Source organism: Podarcis filfolensis (genome assembly GCF_964270895.1).
Source record: "Podarcis filfolensis genome assembly, chromosome: 7".
Classification (NCBI taxonomy): Eukaryota; Metazoa; Chordata; class Lepidosauria; order Squamata; family Lacertidae; genus Podarcis; species Podarcis filfolensis.
Genome location: NC_139603.1, coordinates 21,373,525 through 21,385,030, shown reverse-complemented (window position 1 = coordinate 21,385,030; position 11,506 = coordinate 21,373,525). Strand labels below are relative to the sequence as shown.

The 11,506-nt window shown below is 42.6% G+C and overlaps 1 long non-coding RNA gene across 1 annotated transcript in view; it reads right to left on the bottom strand.

Moving 5' to 3' along the window:
* LOC310767303 overlaps window positions 1-11,506 on the bottom strand; it is a 121,614-nt gene that overhangs the window by 44,269 nt on the left and 65,839 nt on the right. The window lies entirely within an intron of this gene.

The window sequence follows — 11,506 nt, the reverse complement described above, 5'->3', positions numbered from 1 at the left end:
AAGTTACTAGAATCTATTGGGAGACTCGCCTTCTATGGATGGAATACCTATTCAAATGAAGGACAGTATAAGGACCTATGATCCTGTTGAACAAGTTGTAGTAAGTCACTACAGTCATACCTCATGTTGTGTCCGCTTCAGGTTACATCTTTTCAAGTTGCGTCCCACAGCAACCTGGTAGTACCAGAATGTTTACTTCTGGGTTTTGCCACTCGCGCATGGGTAGAAGCGCTAAATCATGCTTCACACATGTGCAGAAGTGCTAAATCGCACCGCACACATGCACAGACACAGTGCTTCTGGATGTGAATGCTTCAAATTGCGGATGTGTCTCCGGGACGGATTACGTCCGCAACTCGAGGTTCCACTCTCTGTGTTTTCTGTGACAGTATTCTATTTTCTTCTCTCACTTGCTGTAGGAATAACTCCCCTCTTTCCGTATCTCTTACTAGAGCCACAGATCTGTTTTTCCCACCTGTTGCTCTGGCTTTTACATTATTTCCCAATTTTCCCCCTCATCTGCCTCTGTGTTGTGACTTCCTGCAAACCCCTGTTGTAAATCCATACTGTCCTCCTCTTCCTCCTCCCTGGAAGGCTCAGGATATCCACCATTCCTCCTCCTCTGCCCAGTTCCTGACAGCAGAGTAGGCATAAAAGGCATAGATAGCCCACTGGCTCAGAGACATTATAGGACACTACAGTCTGATGCACCACATGAGGAAAGCAGAAGGGGGCTAGGAAGAAGCATCCTCTACACACTTCTGAGCATGTTTTTCCTTTCTTAGGAGTTTAAGGGAGCTGGAGCTGGATGCAAGCCTCCCAAAATGGCTATTGTATGTATGCTGTATTCTGTTCATGCTATTAAATAAGGAGCAATCTAAAGCAGGAGTGGGGTTACCCCTGCCCTCCAGATGTTGATAGAACCAATCCCCATCACCTCTGACCCTTGGACATGCTGGTTAAGAGTGATGGGAGTTGGAGTCAAGCAACATCCAGAAGGCCACAGTTTAAACTCCCTGATCCAAAAAGCTCTGAAGCTTCTTGCTGTGGACAGCATGTACAAAAGCTGGGGAGGCCAGCTGTAAAATGAGAGCCAGTGTGGTGTAGTGGTTAAGAGCGGTAGACTCGTAATCTGGTGAACCCGGTTTGCATCTCCGCTCCTCCACATGTAGCTGCTGGGTGACCTTGGGCTAGTCACACTTCTTTGAAATCTCTCAGCCTCACTCACCTCACAGAGTGTTTGTTGTGGAGAGGAAAGGGAAAGAAGAACGTTAGCCGCTTTGAGACTCCTTCGGGTAGTGATAAAGTGAGATATCAAATCCAAACTCTTCTTCTTCTTACCTGAATCCCCAGGAGTGTGGAATCAGTGAAAAATAGGCATTTCCCCATGGCCAATTGTGGGAGCCATTCTGAAAATTCCTGTTCAGCTCCTAGGCTTGGTTGGCTGACCAAAAGTGCTATATTATGTGAGGCAGAGTTGCCAACTTGTGAGGGAAGTTGGTGGGAGGTTGGCATCATGTCAGGGCATTGGGAGAAGCCAGGGGCAGAGTCAACAGGAGGAGGAGAAAGAGCAGGCCAGGCCATTGAAACCCCAATGTGCTAGGATCTATGCTTGGCCTACTCCACCCCCTGATTTTTTCATGCATTGGGGGGTTGGCCCCCTCCCAAAAATATTGGGGGAGGGAATGGCTTGGCCCTCAGGAGTTGGCACCTTGGGTGTGAGAAGCTTCCTTTAGGACAAAAACACTGCTGAGGAAGACAGATCTAAAAAGAAACCATCCAGACCCTCCCCAGTAGCTGTACAAGTACCCAAGGCGTACCTGTTGTCTTCACCCCACCCAAGATGGGAGAAATGGGCCCCTAGCCTACAAGCCGGAGAATAACTTTGTGAAGACTTCCAAAACATCTCTCGCTATCTGTATCTCACAATGATAGGAGTAATTTGGCTCTACATATGCAGCCAAGTGAAGTGGTAAAGCCCAGAAATAGTAGAATAGACTGTACTACTTTGGACTGTTGATGGTGTTTGGGGTGTGCCAATTATAATGCAATATATATCCGCTTTCTTTCCCTAGGTGTGATTAGGCAGCATAACAGATTAGGTTACATCGTGCATTCCATAAAGGAAAGCCCACCATTTGAGTAATTCAGAAGCCTATTCCAGCCCTAATGACACCTTGACCACCACACTTCATTTTCCAGCATGCGAAAAGCATAGCAGCATTGCTCATTGTCCTCTTGCAACAACATGGTCCTTGTTGAATTAATAACTGGCTGCCTACTCATAATTCAGAGAATATTCTCCACGGCCTTGTTGAAAAAGATTCAAGTCAGAGTGAGTCTATTCTTTTCTCTCACTGAGCCAAACTGACATCGGTCCTGGAGAGAAGGCGACAGAGGAAATAGATATGAATCAGGGTGTGCCATCCATATCAGACTCACATGCTGGTCATGTAATAGATATTGATGGGCTCCCACTGTGGGGCAGTTTGCCACTCTTCGGGGCTCCACACTGTTGTATTTATGACACCTGCTGCCAAGAGAAAAAGAGATTCATATTTCAAAGCCTTTTTTTTAAGAAGGTAAGATCCAGACAATCTTGAAAAGTGAAGATAGACATAATATTAAATTGCAATGAGTTCTTCACCCCACAGTGCATGCCTAGCTGTGAAATTTCCATTGCAGGCTGACATACAAGCAAATAAAAATGCAAATATAATGACACAGTGAAGGTATGGGGGCAAATCTTGATACAACTGAATGTGCCGTAGATCGAACCTGGGGAGTAGGAAGGATCATGTCAGCCTCTGGACAATCCACAGCCACTTTATTTAGAACTCAGCCCCGGAAAGGGAGATTTAGGTCTGAATTAAACACCAAAACAAGCTTCTTGGCTACTGTTCTCATGCTCAGTGTGGCTATTTATCTACAAAGTTAAGCTTTTCACGATGCTCATTTTCAAAACAAACACCCAATATGATATGGGGGTAGCTCAGTTTGGTAGAGCATGAGACTCTTAATCGCAAGGTTGTGGGTTCGAGGCCCACACTGGGCAAAAGATTTTGCATTGCAGGGGGTTGGATGACCCTCATAGTCCTTTACAACTCTACAACTCTATGATTCTATGAAATGAAGTTGCTGGCCATATAACCCTGTGCTGAGCGTGAGTGCAAACAAACAAATGTGTTAAAATAGTCCCTTTGTGAGAAGGAGCTATACATACATATGTTGGTACATGTGTAGGGCCCCTTATCACAGCTGAATAGTTTAACACCCAGCTGGCACATAGCAGTAGGTGGGCAAGGTCACCATGGTGTTTCGTCCATGCTGCTATTTGACACCTACCCCTACGTCCCTTGTCTATTTAATATGTGTAGCAATCCATCGGACAACACACATAACCTGCACAGTTATCTTTTGCCATTCAGTATATACATTACCCATTGTCTGGTTTGTCTCCTTCAAGTCCAGGAGTCCATATGACAATATTCTGTGGTCCCTACAAAGTGTAGTGAAGCAATATGGGAGAAACAGTCCACAGCTGTGTGCAAATGGCCTCTCAAAATCCTCCTCCCTATTTGCTGACAACAAACAAATTGGGGTGGAGGCTATTTCACCAACATATTCCAGGGCGAGGAGAAATTTCTCAGAGGTGGGACTCAGTATCAGAAGTGAGAGTTGCACAGGAGCTGCTCCCCCTTCCAATTCTCACAGGTCCCTCATTGACCTTTCTCCACAACCTTCTTTTCTCTGACAATGTCCCTTGGGAAGGGCCCATGAGAGTGTCTGCAGCAGCTAGTGGACAGTCCTTTTAAGCTTCATAAGGGAGCTGTTTCCAGGGGAAGAATGGCAAGGGGAATGAGATTTTATGCTGACCACCAGGCCATGGCCTTTTCTACCTGCCTTGCCCCACCCTCCAGACCTAGGAGTCCTAAGCGCCTTCAGAATGGAGTCGGTGCCATGGCCATTATTGTGTATGTATCTTTTGATGAACTGAGGGGAAAACTATGAGTCATTAGGATGGGAAGAGAGTGTGTGTAAATTTCAACAGTGCATAGTTACATTGTTAACAGACAGATCTACACTCATGTTTTATAATGTTAAGGAAGAGTTAAGGAATGGTTACCATAATGTATTTGGACACATAACGTTTTGCTTGTAGCGTTAATAATGCGTTGTTAAAGTGTGACACAGGATGCTGCAGAGCAATGAGGAACCAGGCAGTACAGAAACTGCTTTTTTACAGGACCTACAAACTAAGATCATGGCCATTGGTCCCATCACCTCCTGGCAAATAGAAGGGGGGGAAATAGAGGCAGTGAGAGATTTTACTTTCTTGGGCTCAATGATCACTGCAGATGGTGACAGCAGTCACAAAATTAAAAGACCCCAGCTTCTTGGGAGAAAAGTGATGACAAACCTAGACAGCACCTTAAAAAGCAGAGACATCGCCTTGCCAACAAAGGTCCGTATAGTTAAACCTATGGTTTTCCCAGTAGTGATGTATGGAAGTGAGAGCTGGACCATAAAGAAGGCTGATCACCGAAGAATTGATGCTTTTGAATTATGGTGCTGGAGGAGACTCTTGAGAGTCCCATGGACTGCAAGAAGATCAAACCTATTCATTCTGAAGGAAATCAGCCCTGAGTGCTCACTGGAAGGACAGATCCTGAAGCTGAGGCTCCAATACTTTGGCCACCTCATGAGAAGAGAAGACTCCCTGGAAAAGACCCTGATGTTAGGAAAGATGGAGGGCACAAGGAGAAGGGGATGACAGAGGATGAGATGGTTGGACAGTGTTCTCGAAGCTACCAACATGAGTTTGACGAAGCTGTAGGAGGCAGTGGAAGACAGGAGTGCCTGGCGTGCTCTGGTCCACGGGGTCACGAAGAGTCGGACACGACTAAACGAAAACAACAACGACAGAAGAAACAGGTAAGGAACATTTTCATGTCACTAGTATGCCCTGTGATGCTTTAGAATGATATATCTAATATTGTTCTAACAACATTTAAAAAGTCAGTGTAGATCCAGCAGATGTTGCTAATATTGTTTTGTGGAGTATGAGAACTGTAATGCTTTGTGAATCTTATAATATGATGTTTGCTTGGGCTGTGCTGTTTCTCTTTTTTCCTCCTAGTTGCTTTGCTAATAGTCTTTTATAGAAGGTGGTTGTTTCATTGATGACTTGCAATTGTTTTCATGATGATTTGTTGATTATTCTACTTGATTTGTGTTGCATCTGCGATGTTCATTTATTGTTTGTAAGCCGCTTTGCTATGCTTTTGAGTGAAAAGCGGCATATAGAAATATTATGCATGAAAAACAAACAAACCACAAAACAAAACATTTACATTAACTGCCCCACCAACCTTGTCCTCCTGTTCTGCCCTCTGCTGGCCTGTGACTCTCAGAACGCCGCCCAGAAGGGAATGTGGTGCTTCCCTTGAAAAATGTCCTTCACTCCTGCTCTTCACTTCGACTCACCTATTTATGAGTTTAATGACACTGTTGTTATTTTTAATTCTGTGATTTAAAAAAGGTCTGGCTGCAGCGCTGTCATCGGAAGCATCCAAATCATCTGCCCACACACTCCAGGGCTTCTGAACCTCTGAAGCTACCCAAGGGGCCGAGGAAAGGCCTATCCTGCTGTTACTCACATGCCTCGCAGACAATGTCAGAGTAAGCCCTCGGGGGCAAACAAGGTGTTTTCTAGATTCATTGCATGAAGCCCGCCACTTCATTACAGGAATAAGGGATAAGTGATATTGTTGGGAAGGCAGGATGCAGGGAAGGGAAGGGAGTGTCCAATAGGGACACTCTCAATAGGCTCCATGTTACATGTGTGTTCCAGGATGGAGGACTGGTTCCAAATGCACCGACAATGGGAGATAGAAGCCTTCCCTCCCCAGGCACTGCTTTCTGCATAAGGATCTCCCCCCATCCCCACAATTAGTAAATTGCAGCTGCATGCTATGTAGATTCATAGCTCTGTAACCTGTAGCTACATGCTACACATGTCAGCGACATCACACATAGTTCAGTTAGGCACACTTTGTCACTTAACCTGTGCCCCATATGTTAATTCTACAATGGAGAAGAACGGCAGAAAAAAATCAAGTTAATTTCAAAAAGTGGATGTATACTTGTGCAAAGCAAAACACTGTCACCCTTTTACTAAACAGCATTTCCCATATACAGTGGTACCTCGGGTTAAGAACTTAATTCATTCCAGAGGTCCATTCTTAACCTGAAATGGTTCTTAACCTGAAGCGTGCTTTTGCTAATGGGGCCTTTGGTGCCGCTGGCACGCAATTTCCATTCTTATCCTGGGGCAAAGTTCTTAACCTGGAGCAACCACTTCCTGGTTAGCGGAGTTTGTAACCCGAAGCGTCTGTAACCCGAGGTACCACTGTGTGTGTGTGTGTGTGTGTGTGTGTGTATTAGATGCTGTAATAAAAAATGCATGGCAGGTGACATCAATTAGCACTGTCCCCAGTGCATTTCCTGGTCCTTTGTCCAGGATATGCTTTTAATGCCTGAGAGACGTTGATCACCCGCTGAGCTTCCTGGATTCTCTGCTTGCTCTGTTTATTTCCCACATAGTTCAGTTAATTAATTTTATCACTCAATAACTGTTGCCCTTCAGATCCGGCCTCAGGACATGCTGCCAGTTCAGACTGGCTGCTGTTTTCTTACCTTGTTTTTTTCCTGCTGCTTTGATTTTGAATCGGAGACCGTGAAGAGGATTGCATCCTCTGCAGGCTATTTCATACAGTGAACACTGGCCATCAGGGAACGAAGGCCATCTCTGTACTATAACATTTAAAGTAGTATCATACCACTTTAAACAGTCATGGCTTCCCAGTAACTAATCCTGGGAATGGTAGCTTGTTAAGGGTGCCCAGAGTCAGGGCCGGCCCAAGACATTTTGGCACCTGAGGCAAACCCCGCAAATGATGTCTCCCTTGCTACCAAGGAAGAAGGGGTGAGTGAGGATCTACACCAGGAACAAGGCAGGAAAGAAGGATTAACATCAGGATTTTCTGCCCCTGGGGTCTTGCTGTCTGAGGCAGTAGTCTCACATAACCTCATGGGTGAGCTGCCTGACCCTACTCAGAGTTTTTCAGTGGCTCAGCACTACAATTCCCAGAGTGGTCAAACAGTCAATAAACCTTCCCAGGGACTTCTGAAACCGGCAGCTCTGAGAGGAAAACTTCATTCGATTGAAACTTGGTTTTGTAATTCATTTGATAATCACAATTATAGCAGATTTGACCTATGAACTAGCTAATGTTGAGTTTCAGAGATTTTGAGTTTCAGAGGTTTTGCTTCATTAATCTTAAGAATAGCAAAGCGACACACTCTCAGGCAAAGATTTGTGTAGATTAGTTGGTTGGTGGAGAAAATTTATACATGATTTGCTTCCTTTGCACAGAAACAGAAACAAACTTTGATTTGTTATGTACAGGAATGGCAACTCAGTGGCTCCCTGTCTGTAGAATGCTCTCCCCAGGGAGATTTGACAAGCACCTTCACTGAATACGTTTAGGCAAAAATGTTCCTCTTCAACCAGGGCTTTGACTGATTCACATGTTTATGCCCAGTGATATTTATATCTATATCTATATCTATATCTATATCTATATCTATCTATATCTATCTATCTATATCTATATATCTATATATCTATATATATATATATATATATATATATATATATATATATATATAAAAAGTTTAGGGGTACTCTCATTTTCACTCAAGAAAATCACCATTTTATACTTCAAATCAGGAAAAATAAATACAGTAAATGGACAAAGATTCACAAAATGTTTAGGGGTATGCATACCCCTGCATACCCCCAGAAAAAAGCACTATTTATACACCTTTTTAATGTGTTTGTGGCACTGGGTGGGGATTATTGGTTTGTGGTCCCCCCCCCCCCCGTTTTTATCATGTACTTTGTCTTTTTATATTGTATTTTTATGTTGTGAAACGCCCTGAGAGCTGTGGATGAAGGGTGGTACACAATTTTAATTAATCAATTAATTAGTTAATAATACCCCTCCCCAACTGAATTCCTCCTGTCACCACCTTAATTAATCAGAACTGGTGTCATTGCCAATATGACCTCAGTATACTTATTTTTAACAAGGAAAGGAAAAGAAGAACAGACAGAGACAGGAAGAATAATTGGTTAACATTCTCATATATATTTCAGAGGAGAATTCTAGATCTCCACTGGAAAGCTGCTTTACTTAGAAGCCTCTGACCTAGCTAGCATTCACAGATTTAATTACGTAAGGAGAAAAGCACTCATAAGAAATCAAAAATATACACTTCAGAGCAGGTTGAGCATTTTAATTCTAGGCTTGGCTTGGTACTCGTTCAAAGAATCATCGTGTATATTTAATGGGACAGACCGATAATCCACGGAGGGCTTTTCCACAGCTGCTGGCAGATTGAGGAAAAGGAAGATTTGTTTGTTTTAAAAGTTTCTCTGTTGTCCCAGGATGGCAGTTCAGTGTTCACAATGTCTAAGATATGATGTCTAAGAAGTAGATACATTGGCAATTCTCTAGAGAACCTCTTTGTACATGCTCAGCAACTTTTTAAAGTGTTTATTATTTTTTCATTAAAGCTGAACTAAGATCAGATGGAGATAGGAGATAAGAGATAACTCAGTGGCATAGCAGAATTCAAGCCAGAGAGAGAATGAACTTTATCCCTTTTAGATGAAATGGCACACTCTTTAGAGAGAGAGAGACTGTTTAGCTAACAGCATTGAATTTATGTGAATGAAACCTTCCAAGAGAGCACTTCTGAGCATACATTTGCCCCCATGATATCTATGAGTTGCATTGGGAAGGGCAATTCATTGATTTGAATATTAATTTATAAATCACTTAGCTCCTCCAAAGAGTTCAGGGATTACCTATACTTCACTGTGGATCAATAGCCATTAGAAATGTAACTTCCTGCTCTAGATAGAGAGCCAATCAGAAATCTGGTAAGCTAGAAAGCTGTTAAAATTCTCCTCAGCACTTCAGTGGCTGCAGCAGACAAGTGTCTTCAGAAGCAATTGAATGTCCATCAAAGCAAGTGACAACTCTACAAATCAAATTATTTGTTTTTTTGCCATATTTTGCCTGCTGTTCAAATGGTCTCTAGAAGCAGCTAACAATAAATAAAAAACAATGCAGTAAAAATGCAAACCAAAGCCACGTATTAAAAGAAAATGGAAGAAATGTCCTTCTGCCTCCAGTCATCCGGAATCTTCCTGAACCTGAGTGACCATTTGTGTATATAAAGGTATGTGTATGTATTCATATAAAACACACACTAGGGCGTATTGCATCACACCAATTTTTTTACTGATAAGAAATACTTTAGAAAAACAAAAAGCAACAACTCCTAGCAGTGCTTGATTTGTAATGCAGAACACAACAACTTTATGATATGATCATGGGACACCCACAAAGTATAAAACAATGCAGCTACATGAATCATTCCCAAAATATAATTACAGTTGTACCTTGTTTGTTGAACAGAATTCATTCCGGAAGTCTGTTTGACTTCGAAAAACATTTGACAACCAAGGTGTGGCTTCCGATTGGCTGCAGGAGCTTCCTGTATGCAATCAGAAACTGTGGAAGCTGTGTTGTTTGGTTTCCAAAAAAACGTTCACAAACTGGAACACTCACTTCTGGGTTTGCAGCGTTCAGGAGCCAAAACATTTGAGTTGCAAGGTGTTTGGGATCCAAGGTACGACTGTATAAACAAGCCTCTTACACACCTACCTTAAGTATGTATACAAACTCTATGAAAAGTGTGAGCTTGTTTTTGATGCATGAACTAATTTATTTTAGATCTAATTTGAGTTAAACTATCATCTCCTCATCAAGACAAAGAAGCCCTTCTCTTTTCTGATCTTTTCTGAACCATTAGGTACTGCAGGCTATTGTTCAGGATCCTTTTTGCAAAAAAAACCTGAAGGAATACAGTGTAACTCTTTATCTGTCAGTCACTGCTATTGCTTACTGATACTTTCTATCAGCCTCTTTTTTATTTTTACCAATGAAAGACACAAATTGTTCAATGAAATATCAGTTTACTTAATTAAACTTGGGCCAAAATAATACAGACAGCAATACTAAGGCCATTTGGCCCCTAGTCAACCTCAGAGACCCTCTCAGGTCACATTGCAGAAATTCCTGATAGGCAGCCCCTCCACAAACAGGTTAGACAGGTATCTGCCAAGCAGACCTACCAAAAGGGTACCTTCTGTGTATGAATGGGGACCATGGATTCTGGAGTCAAGGTATTGTCAGGCATCTTGATTGACAGACATGTGAAAATGTTGGAGAAACGTGAACACTGAGCATGATCTGTTTTACAGGTACAACCCATTTTGTGATGTATCTGTGGTGTTTGTGGGGTGGTCTTTCTGTGACGGGGCGGTCACACCCTGAGGGCTTAAAAATTGTAACATGCTTTTGTTCTGGGCTCTTCCTCACCTCCTTGCAAGGGGCGACTTAGAGACTCTGTTGCAACTGATCTAATAAAACTGCCTTACTTCCTCCTTCCTGGTTGTAGCCTCCATTTGTATTTCTGAACAAAAGTGAACCTCAAGGGATTCTAAATTGCTTGATGGGGAGTTGGGTTGTAAAAGTCAACCCCAGTTTCCTTACCACCTTAGGAAAAAGGAGACACTTTTATAAAGTAATCCTTTAAAGGCTACCCTCCATCATTTAAGCAGGACCAATTATTCATAATTCACTTCTGACAGATGTTTATAGTTCCTTTCTACAAACCACTTAAGCAAGCCTGCTTTCTCCTAATTGGCTCAGGTGGTTTAACTGCAAGTAAGTGGCCTGTAGATTGCAGCCTTCATAACCTATTTTAGTACTTTCATAAAACCTCCCTTGGTAATCTCTTCCATTACCTGACTATTTTTATGGTTATTAAAGCCTTCCTGATATTCGATCTGCATTTTCCTCACTTCTTAATTAAAGACCATTGACTCCCCTTCACTCTCTGTGGCCATAACTGGGAACTGTTCCCCATTGCCTCCAACAACATTTTACATAGTTGTAATGGTATCTCACTTTAGCCTGCTCTCTTTGAAGTTTAACCATTTCCTTGCACAACATCCTGTTGATGCCCGAATCCTTTTTTAGTCTGTGAATCCTCTCTAGCATTACTGGGCACAAGGAACTGAAAATGCAGGTGCAATTTCACCACCTGAGGCCCAGCAAGTGCCAAATTAAATGGCACAATTTCATTTGGTGAGGCAGATATGAGTCTCCCCCATTTCCTATTTGTACAACATCGTGTGATTGACTCAGAGGGATGGAAGAAATATTAGATCTCCTGAGTGTCTGGTCTTCTGATCACCTACAACTTAGATGCTATTGGCAAGAAACTTGAAACTGGTCTAGCTTTGTTGATTCATGTCTACTTGACAAACTCCCTGGTCGCCATACATTTCAGCAATTTAGTC